The following is a 21,905-nucleotide window of genomic DNA, read 5'->3' as shown; positions in this document are numbered from 1 at the left end:
AGCGCTTTCCCATGCACAAACATATTAATGGCACAGATTACTCTGTTCCCTTACTGCCAATTACAAGCTTTCATAAGTGTAAATTTTGACTGTACACAACATACAGCTATCCAAACAATGACAAAAATGCTTTCTTAGTACTGTCTCCATTTTTCTTTCCTGGAAGCACACAAATGCCTTCTCACAGCACTGGGAGCAACCTAAGCCCTCCAGAGCTGAGGGCAGCCTGTTCCAATACAAGCATGGCCAGCTCCAGCAGCGTGTCTGTGAACACCATGCCAGCGTCACCAAGCTCTGTCACCAGGCTCCCCCAGCTCCTTTCAGCCTGCAGGAGCGGGAAGAGTCAACTTAGCCTTCCAAGCAGCTATTGTGATTGGATTATATGGAAATCTTCCTGAAGTCATGGCTTTATTTCAAAGATCGTTGCTTAAGATAACTGTACTGTATAGAAAATGCTGTACTACTGCAAACCAACAGGTAAAAACACTATCAACCTATGTAACTAACACTGGTGATACATCCTATGATAATAGAGGTTTTATGCATAATTTATAAATACAACCCTAAGAGAAATAACCAGTGCCTGCAACTCACACAAAAAGAACATTAACTGATCTCTGTAAAGAAAGTAACATTAAAGTTACTGTAAATTCATATAGTAAATTATTTACCCCACACAAACACTTCTAGATTTGTCTAAACAGGATGTTTCCAGCAGACTCAAAGCTGCTTTGCCCTGGCTCCTGTGAGTACAGCTTCCAGCTACTTCAGTGTGGCACGGCGCTCCATCTAATATAACCTACCCTACACAGGGCTTGTCAGCTCAGGTTCAGTGATGAATTAACCACAGCCACCTGGCTCACGACCAGCTCAAAGCATGAGCCGAACTTGCAACATAGCATTTAGACACAACTGAGAGCATTTCATAATGAAATTGCTTACTCACCTTATTCACCTCACTTACTGCATCTAGTGGAATAAACTACTCACCCATGCTGATACCCGAAAGGCATTCGTACAGAAGATCGGGGGCCCTGTTTATTCACATCCAAACTTACTGAGTTTTTCCAGGTAGAAAAATCTGTGCTTAGCGAAGGTCAAGACCAAAGTGAACGATTTTTGCTGACAGTGAAACCAATGGCACCCACTGCCCCTGACAGTATTTCACACAACATATCTCTGAGACTTAAGAACAAAAACTGACTGCTAACAGCTCTAGGAGGTGCACTAACAGCAGGTATCTCACTGATAAATCTTCTGTGGGACTCTGGATCTCTGGTCAAGATTCCATTTTTTGTTCATGCTTACAGAAAACCAAACCTAAAAAGCACAGGCAACTCACCCATCCAATGCTTTGTTTCATTTGTGGGTGAATACTGCATCCATTGCACACACACTACAGAACAATTGTAGTCCAAGCCTGTACCACAGCATCTGGCACATTAATCTCAAAATGTATCTCTATCATGTAGTAGGTAAAAGCATCATTGGATTTTTAGGAACTGGCTTCTTGTTCAAACAAAACTGGCTACTAGAAGCTAGCAGATAACAGAGGTACTAAAAAAAAAACCAAAACAAACAAAAAAAACCCAAGGACTCATAGTCCCATTTCCAATAAAAATATGGATATGTGATTTTTATTAGTAACAATATTAATTAATATACCTAAGTCTATTTGGGTTTTGTTCTACTGATGAGCTTCAAACTTTAGGGAAACCCCCTAGATAATTCCATTACCTGTGAAAGTTTATGAAAGTAGGAGGCCTCACAGAAAGTGAGAGATGCATGTTCACATCTAATCAGCGTCAGAAAATCTGTTCAGGAACAAGTGAATACAAATACCCCAAACACAAGGCAAAAGACATCCAGCACAACTTTCACCTTCTCAGACACCAAAGTCAACGAGCTGTAAGACTCAAACCCACAGGTAACCAGGCTTCATTAGTTCTGCTACTGACAGAAACACCTGATTTCTATAAATGGTAACACTTTCCACATAACATCTACTGAGAGCTTCTTCAGCACATCAAACTCTGTACCCTGCAAGGCATCTCCCTCCCCTACCCTAGACAAGCTACCCAAATATTTTCCCTTCCAAATGTTATTTTCTTTAAAAATACATTAAATATTTCCTTTAAAAATCCACAGCTAGTCCTATTTATGTGACTATTTGCTGGGTGGAACAAAGTTAGATGCTAAGCTGGAAATACCATAACAGCTGAGTATTTTAACTGGCAACACCCTTGTAATGACATGCCTGTGTGTCATATCAGCTAGAGACTCCACAACCTTACAAATCTGACATCTCCCAGCTTGAAAATTAATTTAGCAGGTTTAACAGAATTTCACATGCACGTGTTCACAGACATTCTTGCATTAAAAATACTCGAGCATTGTATAAAAGTGTATATTGATGAGTTTGATACTTGTGAGTAATAACTTCAGTAGCCAACTCAGGCAGGTCAATACACCATCCCTCCAAAACTGAATAAAACTTTTGTGCCACACCATAAGATAAATTATGATATCGTATTTTTTCTGTAAAATAAAAACCCAAAGTGGAGGTCATATATTGCTTTTAACACTGAAATTTTATCTCTTTCCAGATAAAAATCAATAGCCTTATTACCTGTACTGTTCCATCAATATAGATGTGCACTATTTCCATAGATTAGCAGTGTTATACAAGGAACCTGCCCTAATTAAACATAAATTGTATAATAAGGATGCTGCAATTCCTTGTACATCTAACACTGCTGGGCTTGGGAGATTTTTTTTCCCCAAAAATTTGAAAGCAAACATATCGCAATACATACAAAGACTATGCTAAACTTTCCTTACCACAGGCACCAGATGCATCAAGAAAAAGCAGATTCATTCCCAATGCATTTCCTGATAATTTGTTGCTTGATATTTTAAAACTTCACTTCGCTGAGGTTTATTTTGTTGCATTTTAAAAATGTAACAAAGCAGGGGAGAGGGTAGAACTGAGGTAAGGCTGGATTCAGTAATTCAGTAGATACTGGCAGTCTTGACTAAATATATTTCTCCTGATTAAAAGCGACCCACCCATGAGAATCAGAAACAGAAATTTGGAGATGTGCCAGTTCATACAATAACTATGTTTATTTGTTTTAATAAATATTTAAGAAACATGACTTGTGGTATTTGATACAACTGAGCCCGTGGTTAAAAGGCCTCTCTCCATGACATAAGCAAATACAGCCTATCCTCTTTATTTGTCTGACTTCTTTTCGACATTCAAGGCTAATCTAGTTTTAAGTCAGGAAAGACTGCGGTCTATCATTTTAAACAAACCATTGTAGTAAAACGTGAACAGGAAATTCCTAACTACACTGTTCAAAGAACAATGATTAGAAAAACAACGCAAGCTCACGAAGTACAAGAAGGGTAGTCTGGGTGGAAAATTAAATAATATAAAAAAAAGAGTCAAATGCACAAATACAGTCACCTAGCTCATTTTTCCTTCCCCCCACGAGCCCTCAGTCCCCATCTCATCCTCCCCACCGAGGCCAGGGGTCCTTCAGACCTTGCCAAGGGAGAAATCTTTGGATCCAAAGGGGGAAGAGTGCAGTATATACAGCTCTGTCTGATACCTTGGAAATATCCGGCCTGCGGGAGTTAGCGCAGACATGCCATTCATTCCACAACATATAAATGCCCTCTTTAGAGCCTCATCCAAGCAGCAGTTTCATTTGGATTTTGAGGCACAGGTCTGCCTTGTTTTTCAATAAGCTGCAAGCTATTTTTGCCATGAAAAAAAATCCCAACATTTTAAAAGTGTGCCTGCCTAGCATACACAGAGTATATAAAATGAGCAAAACGTGAAGGCAAGAAAAATATCCTGTATTAGCACTTTACTCATAACACAGATTTCCCTCTCCTAAAAAACAACAAACCCCCAAACATTTAAACACCTCAAACGCCAACAAAATTCATATATTTTAAATTCTACCAGGTGTAGTATCTTAAAATGTTCAAAAATTCTTTAAATAAAGTGCTCTCACAACTATTTCAAAATCATTCTTGTAAAAGTCTGGGCAACTGACCACCTTTGCTAATGGGGAGGAAAAAAATGTATTCCTAATTTGAGAAAGAAAGCAGAGTAAAGGGGAACTAATTCACTTTTAACATCATGTACTAACACTACATTAAGAACCTGTTAGTCTCTATAACATCTCAGGATTTTTTTTTTCTTTACAAGAAAACTAAAAATATCTGGATACAGGTATTAGTATGAAAATCTTCATCCACTTCAAAAATAAGCTTCTGAGCACACACATAAAAAGGCCTAAGACAGAAAAATGAACATACGATCTCAAAAGACTTGCATTTTAAAGAACGCTATTCATGGACTGGAGGGTGGGAAGAAAATTTGCACAATCAGGACACTATCCATAGTTTTGGGGTGTTCCTAGCAGAACCAGTGTTTTGGACACAGGGTTATTTATATTTTAAAGAGGACACGAAAGCCTTTTATAAATGTTCCACAGATTCTAAATGTTAAGAAAAGAAACTTACAATTGTGATTAAGGTAAAAAATGAACATTATTTTCTTTATCAACTCACTTCAGAAAGAATAAAACAAATAGCTTAAGAACCATGTGGGCAAACAGTCATATGTGCACAACTTCAAAAACTCCAGATGTTCACATACCAAACATAATTACCTCAAAGGAGATATTCCAGCAATTTATTACAGTATGTTTTAATGATAAAATGATGCAGCTGTATTTTAAAATAACAAAACTCTTTAAAAATTCTGAACCCCTTACATGTCAGGCGTTAGAGGAAAAAAAATAATCAATATTCCCTTGAAGATACTATTTCCAGAAGAAACAGGTAATAGCCAAAAATATTTGTACAAATCAGAAAACAGACATAGGGAGAAAGTCTTTAATTCAAGGATCCAAATCAGGTCCCATCAATAGTAATGAAAGGATGTTATTGCCTTAGGGCTTTTTGGCAGATATTAGGAGATGGAACAGAGGACACATCTCACTCCTAGCAGGCAGATGTCCAGAGAACAAGATCAGCTACATCATCTGTAACCAAACAGAAGCCCTGAACAGGCACGGACAGATCTCCAAGATTACTCCCAGGAGTAATTTCCCTAACAGGATACTCTGGTACACGAGAATTCACTCTACATATGAGTCATTTGATATTTCAGTGGGAGAAGTTTGCACAAATGGAATACTTTCCATAATCACTGGAGTTTTATTTAGCCTATTTCCAGAATACTGTGACAAATTTTATGAACATTGGTTTTAAAAAGATATTCATATATATCTTCATCCACATTAATCACCTGCTGGTTTGCCTTTTATTAAGTCATAAAAGACACCCTACAACCTGGCTTAGCTTGAAAACAGGTTTACATCTAAGCTCAGTGAAACATTCGAGCGATTTTTTTTTAGATGTCCTTCTGGGAAATACATGACTTTTTTTTTTATAGACACATGACACACTCCAGAAAAAGTTGGGATATAAAAATTTGTGCCAAAATTCCCACAAGCAGTTTCTGAAAATTTATTAAGAATTAAGAAAGCTGATAATTCAATAAAACACCCTCGAATCCCTAAGAACTCAGTACAAGGAGTAAGGAGGTTCTGAGTGACATTCACAGCCAATGACAGGAAACACTACTATGCCTTTTCTTAAAAAAAAAAAAACCAAACAAAACAACAAAAACCCACTGCAAATTTTCCACAGATCACTTCCCACAAACATTTCTCAACTTCAGCCTTCCAGATGCAAAATCAGAATAATGTTTACTAACAGCAGCATTGAGACTACGGCTGTAAACAAATATTGTAGATTATAAATTGCCTGAAATTTCAGACAATTAAATGACAGAATATTCACATACTCCTTCCTACACATTTGTGTTTGGATACTTGCTCATGAACTAAAAGGGCTCTTTGCTCCAAAAGCCTTCTATCATATTTAATCGAAGAAATTTGTAACACTTCACCAAAACTTCATAGAAGTGCATACACAAAACCACTAAAAAAGACAACTAGGAATTTGCAAAGCAGCTTATTTTACAGTAAGAAATTAATTCCTGGAACTGGAAATACAGTCTCTTCATTGCACCATCAATCCACCAGAATCCAAGAGTCGGCCTGATCATAGATATCTTGACATTTTACTCCAAAAAATAGGCTAAAGGGAAAGATTTGCTTAAAACCAAAAGTTAAAGGGATTTCTTGGGAAATCCTATTAAAAAAAAAAATCCAATCAACCCATACAGAACACAAAAAATACCAACCTACCACTTTAACTCTGCTTAACACAAGTATGCAGGGTTCAACACTTAATTTTTTCCCTCAACAACATGATCATCTTCCTGAATAGAAGACATGAAGTAACACACTTCAAGAACAGTAATCATGCTTCACACAGCAGATCAGTTCCAAGGAACTTAGCTGAAACTAGCCACTCACTAAGATCAAAGAAAATGCTTCTGAAATTCAGTATATTACAGGGTGTTATGAGAAATCAAGGAGTTGTTTACCTGAAGCAGTACAGGAGACCCAATACTCAAAGAATTATTAAACACAAAGAGCACGTAAGCAAGAATGAATACAAGCCCAAGGATCTCTCATTCCATCTCTGTGCTCCCCTTAACTAGGGTAACCGCTTAAGAAATCACTTATTTCTTGAACTCCCATATACATTGTAGCTACTCTGTAGTAATGCAGGTAACTGGAGGGTCACCTCTTTCTGAAGTCCTGGCTATAAACAAGTACATTAAAATATTGGACCATGCATGAAGTTGCAGTTTCCAAGGGTTGAGAACTGCGTGAAATCAAGAAGTTTTCACAACAAATATTCCTCTTTGTGATATGACATTTACTCCCAAAGTTCCCCTAGAACAAACACAAAATTATGGCTAATCAGTCCAGAAGCAAAATGCAGCTGATCCAAAAATATCTCACCATTTCTAATTAAAATGCTTTTTCTTTCCATTTGGGGAAAATGATTTTTTTAAAACCTTTGTGAAACAGAGATTTAGTTAAAATGACATCTTCCGCCATACAGGAAAGACAGAAGCATCAAAATCCAACTGTAATTAAGAAGTAGGCTACAATGGATTTTCAAAGTACTTCTAAAAGAAAAATTCATCATCTGAAGCATTATCAAATGAAGACACTGGAAGCTCACAGGTGTAGGTGTATTGAGGCAAAAGATAAGACAACTCAAACCAACACAAAGTATTGTACACTTTTTTTGTCAATCAGTACACTGCATACAGTTGAAAACAAGCACACAAATATGCAATATGAATATCCATGTTCTTTAACTGAATTTTGACAAATTACCTATTGCACTTCCATTCATATGCATTTCCAATTTATTTATTTTTTTATTATAAAAAGAAGTCAATTATGCTTCTCTACCTCATAACAGATGATCATCAAGTTAACTTGCATTAACCATCAATTATAGTGTCAGAGACCACTGAGATGCTACTAAAACTGGCCTATGATTTGAAAGCCATCATAGTCATAAAATCAATTTTTCTTGGGTTTTGTGGTTAACTTATTCTGAAGTTTGGGGTTCAGGGATTTTTACCTACATGCCTTTTCATATCTTTAATACTGTAAGTCTTAGTCTTATCCAAAAGATGTAACCTGGGGGAAGCAGAAAACACACAAGGGTTTAAACAGTAATTTCCAAACACATGCACTTCTCCATCTACTAACTATCCCTACACTGCAAAAAGAAAGGAAAAAAAAAAGGTAGTTTACTTTTTATTCTGTAATTCTCTTTTAAGCACTCATGGAATTGCTGTTCAAGTCAAGTAACTTTGGACAGTATCCACCTTTGAGAAGTGTGTCACAATTTGTTTATGTTATTGAATTAGATAATTATGCAGTACTTCAGCTGCCTTCCCAAACATGGATAGGCCACTCTTTCTAAGAAAGCATTATGCATTAAGTTTTTTTAAAAGTCTTATTTTTAGCTGTTTAAACTGCAATCCAACAGTAAATAAATCTATTTTGTAATATTATGCATTTTCAGCTTTGATATCAAATTTTGCACTTTGCCATAAAGAACCCTAAGCACTCTGTGTGCGAAAGAGCTTCACCCTAAGTACAATATAAATCAAAATAGTTTCAACAAGATTCTCCATAGATTATTTAATCTTGAAAAATAACTCTTTCAGAACTCTATGAAAGGTAGCCTTTGATACTGTTTTGGTTCAAGGGTGTTGATATCACTGTACTTTATTTTTGTCCCGTTGCCAATTAAATATACTGAAATAAAAAAGTCATTGAAAACAAAAATAAAAAAACTAGTTGCTTTAGGTTTTGATATGTACTAATTCAGCCCTTGATGGCAATCAGCTCTTTCAGCCAAAGAGCTAACAGTACAGCACAGAACTGCCTCCATCCTGCAAACCACGGAGAGACCACCAAGCTCATCACTGGACACAAGATCCTTTCCTACTCCAGCCAACACCCACAAAAAGGCAGAGAAACAAACTGAGAAATATTCCATCTTATTTGATCATAACACATATATCTAGAGGAAGCCTTGCTGGGAGGGTGGCTGTATTAAATGGCTGACTCAAACGATTCAATGGGCAATTAAAAAGTGACAGATCGTGTCTTGTACACTCTCACTGTGTTAAGTCCAAATTGATTTTCCTATCTGGAACAGAATCAAGAAGAGATCAAGACCCTTGTAGCACGGCAGAGCAAAGCCTATACCCCCATTACCTTGCTATTAACGACTAGTTAAGAACTGAGAGATTTATATCCACAAAATAGGCTTGGGGTTGGTGTCAAGGCAAAAAATTACACTGGAGTCCCTGTTCCTCTCCAGAAGCAGAGACAAAAAACTTGTTCATTTAATTCAAATATTACAACCTTCTCCTCTGTGACCTGGCAATTTCCACTTGAACCCATTCAGCTCCCTTAAAAAACTGCCCAGATGCACTGTAGTGATCTTTTAATGAGTTCTAGCTCCAAACACTGGTGACAAAACCACCTTGCAAGTCACCCCAATATCTGTTCAGTGGTTTTTGTTATTACCTTGACATGCCTTTTCATGCTCCATCCTTTTCCAGTCACGCCCTACACTTGACACCCAACTGAGATCTTCCTTGGAGGTGTTCCACTACCAAGATCCTCCCCACATCTAGCTGACCTTACAGTCACTTCCCTTTCACACACACCCCAAGGTACCACACTACTGATATCCTCCCCAGACACCCATCTGGTCCTAGATCTAATTCCCTCACACATCAACTTTGCTCCCTGCCAGCAAAGGCAAGACTCACCACTGATTTCATCAAATCTTTCAGGAATGTTTCCAAGTTGGTAAAGATATCACAAGCTCAGTCCCCAAAACGGTTCTGTAGCTCTCTCATCTCTTAATAGCCACTTCAGTGCTGCTACTTGACTGAAAAACTGACTCTGACACCTATTTTTCTTCTGTTGACTTTAAATATCCATCTTACACCTGAAAAGTGAATCCTTCCTTTTTAAACATAACTTGAAGCATGTTTAGAAATGTGTTGTTTTACTATGGGAGTATTTTAAAAATCAGTAGTCAAGACTGCCATTCACAAAGAGGATTTACTCAAAGAAGGTTTTAAATTGACTCATCACTTTTGCCTAATCCAATTCCTGATTGAATCAAACTTAATTGACATAAACCACTTAAATACCCATCTGCCCTGAAGGTTAAGTCAGCTTAGGGAACCAAACCAGATGAAAACTACCCTTCCCCCCAGAAAAAGATACCAATACTGCATAGGGTTGGGGAATTTCCTAATTTTTCTTACTGTAGGGTCAGATAAGCAATGGTACCAGTGCAAGAGGGGTGAGACTATGTGGCTGGCAGGGAGGACACTGCTGGTTTTGGCAGCAGTGAACTATTAGCTCAGGAGTGCTGTACTGCCAAACCTTGCTGAGCGTGCTCACTGCCTTGCCACAGCAGGCAGAGAGGGAAGGTAGGAAAAGTACCTAGAGCATGTTTTCTTTAGCTCGCTTCTTTCAGAAACAAGTTGAAGATTACTTAAAAGCTACAATACTGGCTGGCTTTGCTGGTGAATGTGAACTGTCACATCTGCAGCAGATAAGATATTCAGGAAGTTCTATTTTTAACTGTAGGCAGAAAAAGTATTAATTTTACTTTGTTTCAACAAAATATCAACGAAACACTTCTGTTTGGCCTCACATACAACTTTACAAAGCTCTACCTTCCAGCAAACAACACAAAACTATAAACCAACATTACATTTAACAGGCACCTCTAAGAAGCTTGTTAACAGGACTTTGCTATAGATAAGTTTCTAATTTTTTTTATTGCCTACAAGTCATTTGTTCTTATGTTTATACAGTGTTGTCACTATATTTACATTTGCTAAAACCATGAAACTTATCTCTCAAACTAAACTTATCACCAGAATCCAAGCCTAAATAGGAATTTTTGGTCCGGATAATAGAACTTAAATCCCAGCCCTAGCCTTGTGACATTTCAAATCTTGCATTCTCACATGTACAGACTGTAGATCCTGAAAAGCAGACACTTCCCTCCCCATACCCTTCAGAAGACACGATAATGCAAATACCCAATTTGAACAATGCCTGGTGCTGTTTAATGACAATAAATATCAAGCACTGACAAGATCTAGCAGATCACAGTTTCTCAGTTTGCAAGATCCAATGCATATGTGAGAGCCAGTACCATGTCACAGAACCCTTCGAGAAACCCTTCATAACATGTGCCATCGTGCTGCTCCACACTGAAGTCACGAGTCCTTTCTAGCATGCACACAAATACAATAGGGCAGGTGTCTTCATTCTGTATCTAATTGCTGCAAACAATTCCATTAAGAGGTAAAAACTACATGCACACACACAAACAAAAAACCCTTCACCTTTAACAAAATGTTAAGCTTCTTAACAGTGGTTTTTTGTTAATCAGGTTTCAGTGGCTCAATAGATGTTTTGATGCTTTAGCACACATGCATTAGGTCTTGCAGTTTTGTGCTACGTAAGCCAGATTTTCAAAGGATATGTATTTTAACTAGAAAAAACCAATTACATAAACCATAAATCACTATTATTGTACTATAAGGAAAACCTTTCACCCTTAGGAAGAAACAGTGGATGCTTCCCACCTCTACTTTCCAAGACGCTAAAAAACTATTAAAACCATTTATAATGCCCAATGACTGGAAATGTAGCACTCATTTGTAGGAATGCTGAATTACAAGAAAACACAAATGCTCACTTCATACAGGCATTGTTTTTTCCCAAGAAACATAAGAAATTAAAAGTTACTTTTTTTAAAACACTTAAATCAGAGAGGTGAGCTCAAGAGGGGAGGGGAGGGAAAGTAGCAATTTAGAAGTATTCACCATGAATCAGCTGATTAACATCTACATGTAATCAGAATCTACCAATCAAAATCATACCTAATACCAACTAACATTAACTCTAGGACACTTGCATCTTCATTCATTTTTAATCATAAACATTTTCATGGGGTTTACTCATAATATAAATTTAAATATCTGTCTGAAGACCTACTGGACAGGATGAAAAAAAATGAGTGCATCTCCCTCATGAAAGGCAGAGAAGTAGATTTATCATGGCACATATGTATATGAAGCTTTCAAAACAAAATGTCAGCTACAGCACGCCTTTAAAAATATTACTGAATTATTCTGAACAAGAACTGAAGTACAAATATGTGCAGATTGCTCAGAGAGGCTCGGGGCACCGCAGCCCTTTCCCAACACCATATGCTGCAGCATGTATTCCCAGTCACATGCCAGGAGAGCAGTTGCACAGCTGCACAGCTTTCCCATCCACGCTGTGGCTGCATCCAGGCTTGACATTTGCACAGAAAATTCAAAACATCTGGATCTCAAGTATTACTTTATATGCAATGCTTTTAATATAAATTCTATCAAGTCCAGCGTATTTACTGCTAACTTGAGGTAATGAAGTGGTATAACTGCAGTGACCCAGATGCCTCAAGTGATGAGGATAAATAGGATTCCCTCCTGGGTGCATCAAGAGAAACAACCAAACAGAGCAGTTCTCCACTTTCTAATTGGCTGCTCTGCCAATCTTTATAAGATATACTTAGCTACATATATATATTATATACAGGTCAAATGATATATCATGCAATGGAGGCATTAAAAATTGATGGTCGCAAACAATGGGACTCCAAGTGATAGCCGACCTAAATTGGGGGAAAAATTGAATTAGGTAATTTCATCTAGAAAGCTAAAGGAGTGGAAAAACTACTCTGACATTTAATATCTCTTACTATTAAAGCCATATTATATTTCTAGTTTCAACTTCTGACTATCAGATACTATTATAAATCTACTAAAGAAAAAGAGTTCTGAAGTCTCTGGTACCATCTCTTTTTTATGAACAGTATTCAAACCACTTCTTAAACACCTCTTCAACTGAATAAATCCAGCTCTTTTGCTCTCATGGGAGAGCATATTTTTCAGATCTATACTCATTCAGCAATTTTTTTTCCCTTTGCAAGCTTCTTCATCTCTTGCAAGTCTGGTACTAACAGCCTGGAAAGCCAGTGATTTACAAAATCACAATCAAATTAGTATTTCAACAGTTCTGCTCCCCTTCAAACATTTTCAGAGCATCACTTCCAAAAGTACATCTCTGTACCCTGTAGGTTACATTTTATGTTTTACATTAAAAACCTGCATCATAATCAAATACAGCATGTGATTTAAATGTCTAGTCATCATAACATTTTCAGAGGGAAGATTAAAATAATAATCAACAGTTGCTTTGTTTTCTTCCCATTCCACAAATGTCATTAGCTCAAAACAAAACTATGAGTTGACAGTTGTATCAAAATACAACAAATAGAAAGTAGACAAAAAAGGTCTGAAAGCATACACAAACTTTAAGAAAACTTTCAAAAATGGCAGTAGTACTTACTACACTGTTGCCTTCATCTTTCAGATACTTTGGAATAGAAGTATTTGAGTTCTAATAATGAATGTCACTAATTTCAACTCAGTGTGGGGGCTTAAGGCAAGCCCAGAAAAACGCCATTTGTGAAAAAAAATTAATGCTTCTTCTGATTGTCTTTGGTTTGCCAAGTACTGGGAACTGGACAGATAAATTCCAACCCTCCAGGAGATATTCTCTTGCCTTGACAAAGAGGACACTGATTTTCTAACCTTATCCTGTGGTGGCATGTCAAAAGATCCTTTGCCTCACTAGAGAGAGGCCCATTTTCCAATTTGGGCAAAAAAATTCAGAAGCAATTCTCATCACTTCACAGTTCTACCATCTGCCCTCAGAATTGCTTCTCTCCATGTATCAAATAAGGCAAGAAAATATATGAGAATATGGTGTGTCCCTAAAAATACTCTCTTAATACAAAACAAGCAGTAGTTAAGTGACTAAGTGTGGGATTTTCTAGATTTCAATATCTGACATAAATATGCTCTTTATTCAAGCTTCCAGCTTGCAATTTCTTACTCCTTTAAAAAGCCAGAGTGGGGAAAGAGAAATCATATTATGCAGCATCACACCAGCATATGCATTTGAACACCTTGCTTTGCCATTTGCTATAACAGAGCAAACAACAGTAGTAATGGACTGTCTTTGTCCTACTCAACAGGAATAGTTGCAAATCGGTTAATACAGATATTTGCTAAAATCAAATAAATTATGAGAATAAGGAGTCCTGAAATAGTCCAGCAAAAAGCAGCTGGCACTTCTGGACTTTTCTGCCCATTACTCACTTGACATTTCCACTCTGCATCCCTAATAACAGATATCTACCTCTAGTGACTTTCCCAAGCTGATTCCTTGTTTCAAGCCCATTAGCCTTTCCTGCTTATTTCCAATCTTTACCATTCTGACTTTTCAACAATCTCCTTGTCCAGCACATCTTACACTTCTTGACCTCCATTCTCATATCTCACATATAGTTCTTATGCTTTACTTTCCAACCATCTTTCCTTCTTCACCTAGACTTCACATGCTGCCCCTTATGCATATTTTATCACTCTGAAGATTCCTCAGCCAAACTCCGCGTTCCTTCTTTTCCCTTAGGGTTCCCTGTACAGCCAAGAAAAGAGCTGACACCCTCACACTCTGAACCTTCACCAGACCGGTTCCTCCTTACCTGTTTTTCCCTGCCCTACTGGTTTGCAGTCCAGTTTCCCTACTTTTTTCTTCCCAGGCTTCAGGTGCCATCCTCCTTCTCCCTACCCCCAGCTCCTGATTACTTTGCTTTCAAAATCTACCAAAATTTCCCCCTTCTGTCAAATTCCAGGGCCAATCCCATTTGATCCTATACTCCTTGTTCCAACCCACTGTTCAACAAGGCCAAGCTTTTTCTCATGTGCTCAAATTATTCAGCTTTTAGGCCTCAGAATTAAGATGCTAATGAGGACACAGGACAGAAAAGCTCCCCGATTTCAATTACCATACCAGTAGTCCAGCTTGGAGGAAGTTTCTGCAAATGCATCTGCTACAACCTAGGTCTTTACCCAGCCCATACTGATTTTTTAATTGCTCCCAAACTGGTCCAAATAGATGATTTCTCTATGCAAAAACACTTCTACACCTTAGAAGTCTAAAATCCTCACTCCAAAACAACATGATTTAAATCTTTAAAAAAACAAGACAAGTCTCATTAAGAAGTTGAAGGAAACACTCCCTCTCCCCTAGACTTGTTCCAATAAAACAACACTGTATTTTAGCTGAAGTTTCTCCATAGAGCAAATCTAGCAAGACTCACCAGCTTGGAAAGCTTCTGCCACACTCCAAGAATTTTGGCTAAGCTCTAATCACTTGAAAACAGAGTCTTGTAACAAACAGTAAGAGTAATAAGATCCTTGGTGCCACAAGGATCATCAATATCAACCACAAACATAGTCAGTCTTCTATAAAATCATTTACAATCTCCAGTTATTGACCAGAATCTCAATGTAGCAAGTACTGTGCAAACAAAAGATAAAAAGGCAGTTCACTGCCTTAAAAAACTTACAATCTATTAAGATAAAAGACAACTGCTACCACAAGATGAAAACATGCACTGAAGGGCTCCTATCCAAGACCTACAGGATCTGCCAGACAACTGCCCCCAATCTATTCATTACACACAATCCACACAGAGCAACACAGTATCTTCCCGAACCTAACCACTGATTTGATACTAAAGATCCTTCTCAAATCTGCTCATTTTATCACTCTTCTACCTCTTTTTTCTTACAGAAAACCATAAGGTACCCATTTCTGACTCCTTTATCCCTTCTTACTTCTTATTATTTTGATTGGCCTCCCTTGCCCTCATCATCATCTCTTTCCCAAACTCCAAAATCCTTTATAAAGCACATTTCTCGCCTCAACTTCTCCAATTAGCATTTCTTTGTCTTCTTGGCTTCAATGGGAAAACACTGGGGGTGGGGGAAAGAAGGGATTTTTGTGTTGTTTTGTGGGGGGATTTTTAATCAAATAATTACTTCAAATCAAATTCACTAACCAAACTACACAAAAGGCTGAGAAATCTCAGGGGGAATGCTGAAAAGAAAAACAAACTACTGAATGCCAGCTACATGGAAAGAGGAGCCTGTGGGGATGCTTAGAGACTACTGCCCATAGGAAAGCTTGGAGGTGCTGATTCTCAGAGCCCTTGATCAAGTGCAGCAGGGCCGGAGGTCTCACTTCTTAGTCCAATTCCTCCTGGATAGAAACAAAACCACTTGAACACAGAAATGGGGGGCTGAACTCTTGTCACTCCATGCCAAACTCATAACGCTGAGGTACATATGCTATAAGCAGGTTATTCTGCCCTCCACCTAACCATTTTTTGCAAAAATACAGCTTCAGTACCGTTTCACTGCTACTCTTACCTATCTTTCACAAACCTTGGCAGAAAACAACTAACCCGATCCTTTCCTACTTTGCTGCTGCCCACGGGAATCTGAATAGCTTCAATGAAACCCAAAAAGACTGGTCACTTTCCACTATCCAGAACCCAGGCATCTCACTAAAACAACAACAGTAGCCTATTCCCAACCAGAGATTAACTCTGCAGTCACAGAACTAGCTCCTGCTACTTGAATTCTGTACTGCAGAACAGATAACATGATAACACACTCATGAAAACATCATGTCTTTTCTATCTACCCCAATGTAAATCTCTCAATCTCTGCTCTACAGCCTGTTCTTACCCAATGTGAAAAATAAGTCTAAGTTTAAACCTTGGTGTGAAATATTTAGACAAAATTTCAAGCAACATATGGCATTCCAATTATTTCTTCAAAACATGGCGTCCTAATTTTAGTAACACTATTTAAGTCGAACAGTAACTCAATTTTAACACTGTAGTAAATGGCTAAATCTTTTCTGTTACTGTCTGTATGGAAGATATTCTAGAAGACAAAACCTCATACTCTCTGAAATTTAATGGTAAGGATGACATGCAGAGAAGCAACAGACACATAGTGGTGTCATCAGTTACCTTTACAACACAGTTTTAAAAGTAAGCTAACAACGTGTATGTGCATTTTAATGTAGAAAAATGTGCTATCTAAAGCACACAAACAAAGATTTAATACCTCGGCAAAAAAAATATGTGCATGCATAAGTACGTCCAAATAATGAGACAAAAGATCTTGATCCGGTAGGTAAACATTTAGGCCATTTAAACAGTTATGTATCGTCGTGCAAGACGGCAGGAATCTCGCAAATTACTACAGTCTTTAAACCAGACTCTGCTTAAATGTTTCTGTGGCCTGCTTAACATTCCAGGCATACTTCTGGCAAGGTAGCTCTGGCTGAGGTTCAAACTGTCCTTGTCCAACTTTCACTTACTATAAAAACATTGTTTAATATAGAAAAGTATACACAGAGACATATGTTTCTTATTTCGCAGACACCTAGAATACTGACACTTGTGTTCACTAACTCCGCGTGGAAATTTTTAAGTGAACGCTTTGAAGCGAGGTCGCTTTCACCGGGCAGTACCCGCAACAGAGAGCCCACGCTTCCACCAGATTTCAGCCACGACGCTTAAATACTGCTTATAACGCAATTCTGCTAGAAGCCATAAGACCTGCCCGTATTTATTCACCCTAAACGAGAAGAAAAGGCCTAACTCGGTGTCCCCAGCACCGCCGGGCCGTGCAGACGCTGCCCCGAACACCACACAGCAGCAGATTTTTGCTGCTAATTTGCAGCAGACCGCGTATTTGTCAAATTAAGTGCAGGAATTTCCCGGTTTGCTTACCTCCACGCAGCGTTATCTTTTATGAGGAGGTAATCTACCAAATTACTCCAGCATGCCTCCAGCCTGCTGCTGCCAATTAGTTCAGCCCGGCTAATAAATCAGGATGGCCAAGCCGCTCGGTTACAGCGGGGCTGCTCCGGTACGCGGCGAGTACAAACACGGGCGGTGTCACTGCTCCTGCTTCCCCATCTCCCCCCGCACTGAGACTACGCTTGGTCAGAGCACCCACCGCAGGAAGGAAAGCCTCAGGGGTTTTTTTGTTTGGTTGGGTTTTTTTCTATATCTAATTTAACATTAAGGCTGGCGGCAAACCCGTCAGCAGCAGTGGTAGGGGCTCTGCCCCTCGCGTCCCTCCACGATGGGCCGGGGAGGGCCAGTGTGGCAAAGCCCCCACCCCGGGCCGCCGTCCCGCCGCCCCGCCGCAGGGAGAAGCCTCGGAGCGCCCCGCCGGCAGCGGCACCGGCGGCCCCGCCGCCCACACCCTCCCGGCGGACGGGGGAAGGAAAATGTCGCCGACGGGCCCGGCGCCGGCGCCCAGCGAGGTGAACTGGGCTCGATCCCTCCTCCCCCCGGGATCTCCCTCATACCTGTCTCGGGGGTCGATCCACGAGGTCTGCCGGGTGTTGTGGTCGATGTAGAAGACTCGCCCGTCGAAGTCCCTCGCCTCCTCCCAGCCAGCGGGCAGCGGCAGCTCGGAGCTCTCTCGGCCGCGCTGCCCGCCCGCCGCCGGCCCCCCGCCCTGTCCCGCCGCCTGCTGCTGCCGCCGCCGCCGCCCGCCGCTCAGCCACGGCATGGCCGCTCCGCCGCCGGGCCGCCGCCGCCCCGCTCCGGCCGAAACCCGCTGCCCGCCCGCCGCCGGGGCAGCTCCAGTCCCGCCCGGGCCGCGGCCGCCCGCCGCCTCCTCCTCCTCTTCCTCCTCCAGCACTAACAGGCGGCCCCGCAGGGAGCGGGACTCGGGCGGCTCCGGCTGCGCCGCGCCGAGCTCATCCTCCCCCGCGCCAGCTCCGCTCCAAGCCGGGACCAGCCCCGCCGCGCTTCCTAACCCCGCCCGGGACCTGCCCCGCGCCGCCGCGGCTCCCAGCCCCCGATCCCGGCCCGAGTGCCCCCGCCCCGCCGCTCAGCAGCGCCCCGCCGCCGCCTCCCGCCCGGCGCCTGCCCCGGCCATCTTCCCTCCCTCCGCCCCGCCCGGCCGTTCCCACGCCGGGGCCGCGGAGCCCTCCCGCCCCGGCCCGCTCCCCGGGGCACGGGGGAAGCAGCGGGGCCGAGCCCGGGGCCGCGCCCCGCGGAAGCCGGGCCCAGACCCAGGCACATCGGCGCTCAGAGAGGGCGGCAGCCGTCCGCCCGGGCCGGGGGAAGGAGACTTGAGGCCCCGTCGGGGCCCGTCCTGTCCTGCCTCGGGGCCTGTGCCTGTGCCACGGCCCCGTGGGGGGATGAAGGAAAAGGGGAGCCGTGGCTGGCCCTCACTGGGTCATGCATCCCCCAATGCCCTCCCGAAAAGCCTCGGAGGTGCTGAGCAATCTGGATGTGCACAGGGACACGGGGAAGGGAGGGGGGTCTGCTGCAGAGCCTCAAAAGGTGATGGAGCAGAGGTGCTGGAGACCACACGAGTCACAGAGATCATGCTGTATCCATGCTCTGATAAAGGAGAATGGAAAATTGTACATCTTGCTTGCTTGACATCTTAACCTGGTCCCTTAACCCCATTCTGTAGAGCAGAAAGCAGCTGAGTGTGATTTGACCTGAGCCTGCTGGAGACCGCAGAGCAGGGTTCCAGCTACCATCTAGAACTAAATTCCACAAAACTTAGTTAAAACAGAGTTAAAAGTTGGCCTGTGGTATTCCATGCTTGTGCAGGATGCAGCCTTCAGCTAAACCTTGGAAAATCTGGGCATAAAGAGTTAAGATACTGCAGGATAAGCTTCTGAAAACTGGGAAAGGAGTTAACAATATATTCTCAAACAATCTGAACTCAGCCCCCTGAAACTGGCAATACCCTGCCAGGGATTATATTGCAATTCCAATTATGTTCCACTTGCATTCACCGTTTTAAGTTACATCTCTATGAACATTAATTGCTGCAGTGTGGCTATAAGCACAGGAAATTAGAGGACTTTTACTCTTGACTTCTTGGGATTTTCTCTGCCACCCTACCCCCCATAAACCAGTGGTTATCCAACAGCCATGCATGAGAAAAGCAGTATAGATAATAGAACAGATATGACTTTCTGCCTACGTTTTGTAGGTTATTTCAGTGGTAGCAAACTGTAGTCTTCTTACCAGGGCTACTGTCAGCAGTGAGAGGTGATACGAGAGTAATAGATGGATTTAGTGATGAAAGCAAAGTGGTGTAGGAAGCTCTGAGGGCAAAGGTGTAGTAGATTAAAAATGTTGTAAAGGTGTAAAATTTAGCAAATGCGAGGTTGTAGATCCGATCATCCAAATCATAGCAGCTTATGTTTGGATCAGCTCATCTCAACAGAGAGTTTGCTTCAGCAAACACTGTCAGGCTGTTTCATGTGATCCCAAGAGTTCAGCACTATCTCTAGGAGCAAGGTGCTGTTTGTGTGCTACATATGATTTTAAGGAGTATTTCAAAGAGGGCAAAGTTAAGGCACAGTACAAACTCTATTTTTTGGTGGTTGTAGTTTCTATTATTTTAAGTATATCTCCCAGATTTTCAGAGGTTTTGTTTAGCAGACACAGGCATTCTCAAATGGCCTATGTTTATATTAACATTTTGGGAAATTGGATTTTTTTGTTTCAAAAATTACCTTCCCTAAATTACCTTAGCACAATGGCTGCACAGCTCAGCATCACACCAAGACACTAGGCTAGTTCATAATACCTGGAAGCAGTAAAGCCAGGTTGCTATAATAATCCACCAAAACTAATTAGCCCTGCTGAGGATATGTGCAGCACTGCCCTCCAACATGGGCTGGTTCTTCCTTATCAGTCCCTGGAGTCCCAAAAGACGATCAAGCTTCAGTGAAGAACCTGTAGATGGAGGTTGCAGAAACGATGTGGGACTGACCGTGGAGGCAGCAAAAAGGGGGCAGGGAGCTCAAGACAGCAGTAAGCAAGAGGGGAAATGGCAGGATTGAGTGTGGAACATTTCGTTCAGCTCATAGCCCTTCAACTAAATTCTTGTCTTAACTTTGGCAAATTCCTCCAGGTTAGAGCCAGAAAAGGACTTGGCTGGGTTGTGGTTTCTCAGGCAGAATTATGATGCACATGTTCCATGTAAAACATGAGCTGTGTCCTGGATTTCATGCATTCATTATAAAAGCAGTTGAGGATGCATATGCTACTGCGTAAAGAAGAGGTGCAAGATTTTCAGGTGCATTGTAGCTGCTTCTGCCATTGACAGGTTGCCTCTTCCTAAAATCTTGAACAAGATTCTGCCTGGGCAAAGTTTGTAGGCTAAATGTGAGAACATGTCCTAAAAAACCTTAGATGTAAAATGTTCCTAGACTTCAGATCTAACTTTTAGGCTGTCTGTATCTAGAAAAATCATTAGCTTCAGCTAGGAGCTGAAGCTTCTTAAATGCACATGAATAAAGGTGTTGAAAAACCTGATTCCAAGAATCCAGCCAACTGTGCACAGAGCTGCCTACAGGAACCAGTAGGAAATGATAGGGCTAGCACTTGCCTCACAAGAATAGAAACTCCCTTTGTCAGCAGCGCATTCATGCCGAGATGCCAGGCAGGAACTCTCAATTATTTTCCAGGCCAGAACAGTACCCTTCCTCGGATGTTACCTCATCCTTCTGCCCATTCCTTGTGAGGAAATGAACAAAGCATTCAGGAGCCAGGGATTCTTTCTGAGTAACATTAAAAGGCAAGAAGAGAAGAACCTGAAAAGGTCACTGTAGTTTTCATGCCAAAGTACTAATTTGCAATGCATTTTGTGCCATCCTTACCCTGCAATGAAACCCTCCCAGGCCTGCATTGCAGCTTCCTCCCTTTTATTTTCCTTTCTCTTCAATGTCTGTCGTACTTCCAGAGCGTAAAAGCAAAAAAGGGACAGAGAACCTGGTGCACCACAGCATATCTCTTGTTTGGGTTGCAGAAAGAAACCACTCTGCCAAACAAAGATGACCTGCATAGTATGAAACTATGTACTATAGTAATAACACAGAAGATCTTGACTTAAAATAGATAAAAGTCTGCCACAGGAAATTAAATGCTTGCAGCGCATATTATAATCAGTCTGCACAAATGGCAATAAATCACGTTATATGTAAAGCTATATCTACAAAGGTTTACACCTGTCCCTTGTCTCGCCTATATCTTCTCCAGATATGCATAATACACATCTCAATGCTCATGTATTTCACACACCTTCATTCCACACCCGTTTTCCTTTCCTTCCACTTTTTTCCACCCACAAACATTGCTCACACATTCACTCATTCCTCAGGCACACCTATGCCCATTAATTCAAACTTACATAAGCAACTTTTCTTCATGTGCCCTTCCTTGCCATCTTCAGTGTTTATAATCACAGGTTCTGCATATCTTCTCTGTTAAACATGCTCTTATAGCCAGGTCCATAATTGATATCGCAACATTTTCCATAGAAAATGTAGATAACATTTCCCACTGAAAGTTGTAGA

General features: G+C 41.0%; 1 protein-coding gene across 2 annotated transcripts in view; it reads right to left on the bottom strand.

Annotated features, from left to right (window-relative positions):
- Positions 1-18,009, bottom strand: part of WWC3 (WWC family member 3) — a 97,323-nt gene extending 79,314 nt beyond the window's left edge. Inside the window, exon 1 of one of the 2 annotated variants that reach the window (XM_027735279.2) lies at positions 17,877-18,009. The gene's annotated coding sequence lies outside the window, so the exon portion shown is untranslated. The remainder of the gene's footprint in view (positions 1-17,876) is intronic. The other variant, XM_027735278.2, reaches the window with a different exon arrangement.
- Positions 18,010-21,905: the final 3,896 nt, after the last annotated feature.

This window comes from Pipra filicauda, unplaced genomic scaffold (assembly GCF_003945595.2).
Source record: "Pipra filicauda isolate LSUMZ 115617 unplaced genomic scaffold, ASM394559v2 scaffold160_size1671714_pilon, whole genome shotgun sequence".
NCBI lineage: Eukaryota > Metazoa > Chordata > Aves > Passeriformes > Pipridae > Pipra > Pipra filicauda.
This window is presented reverse-complemented; position numbering and strand designations above follow the sequence as displayed.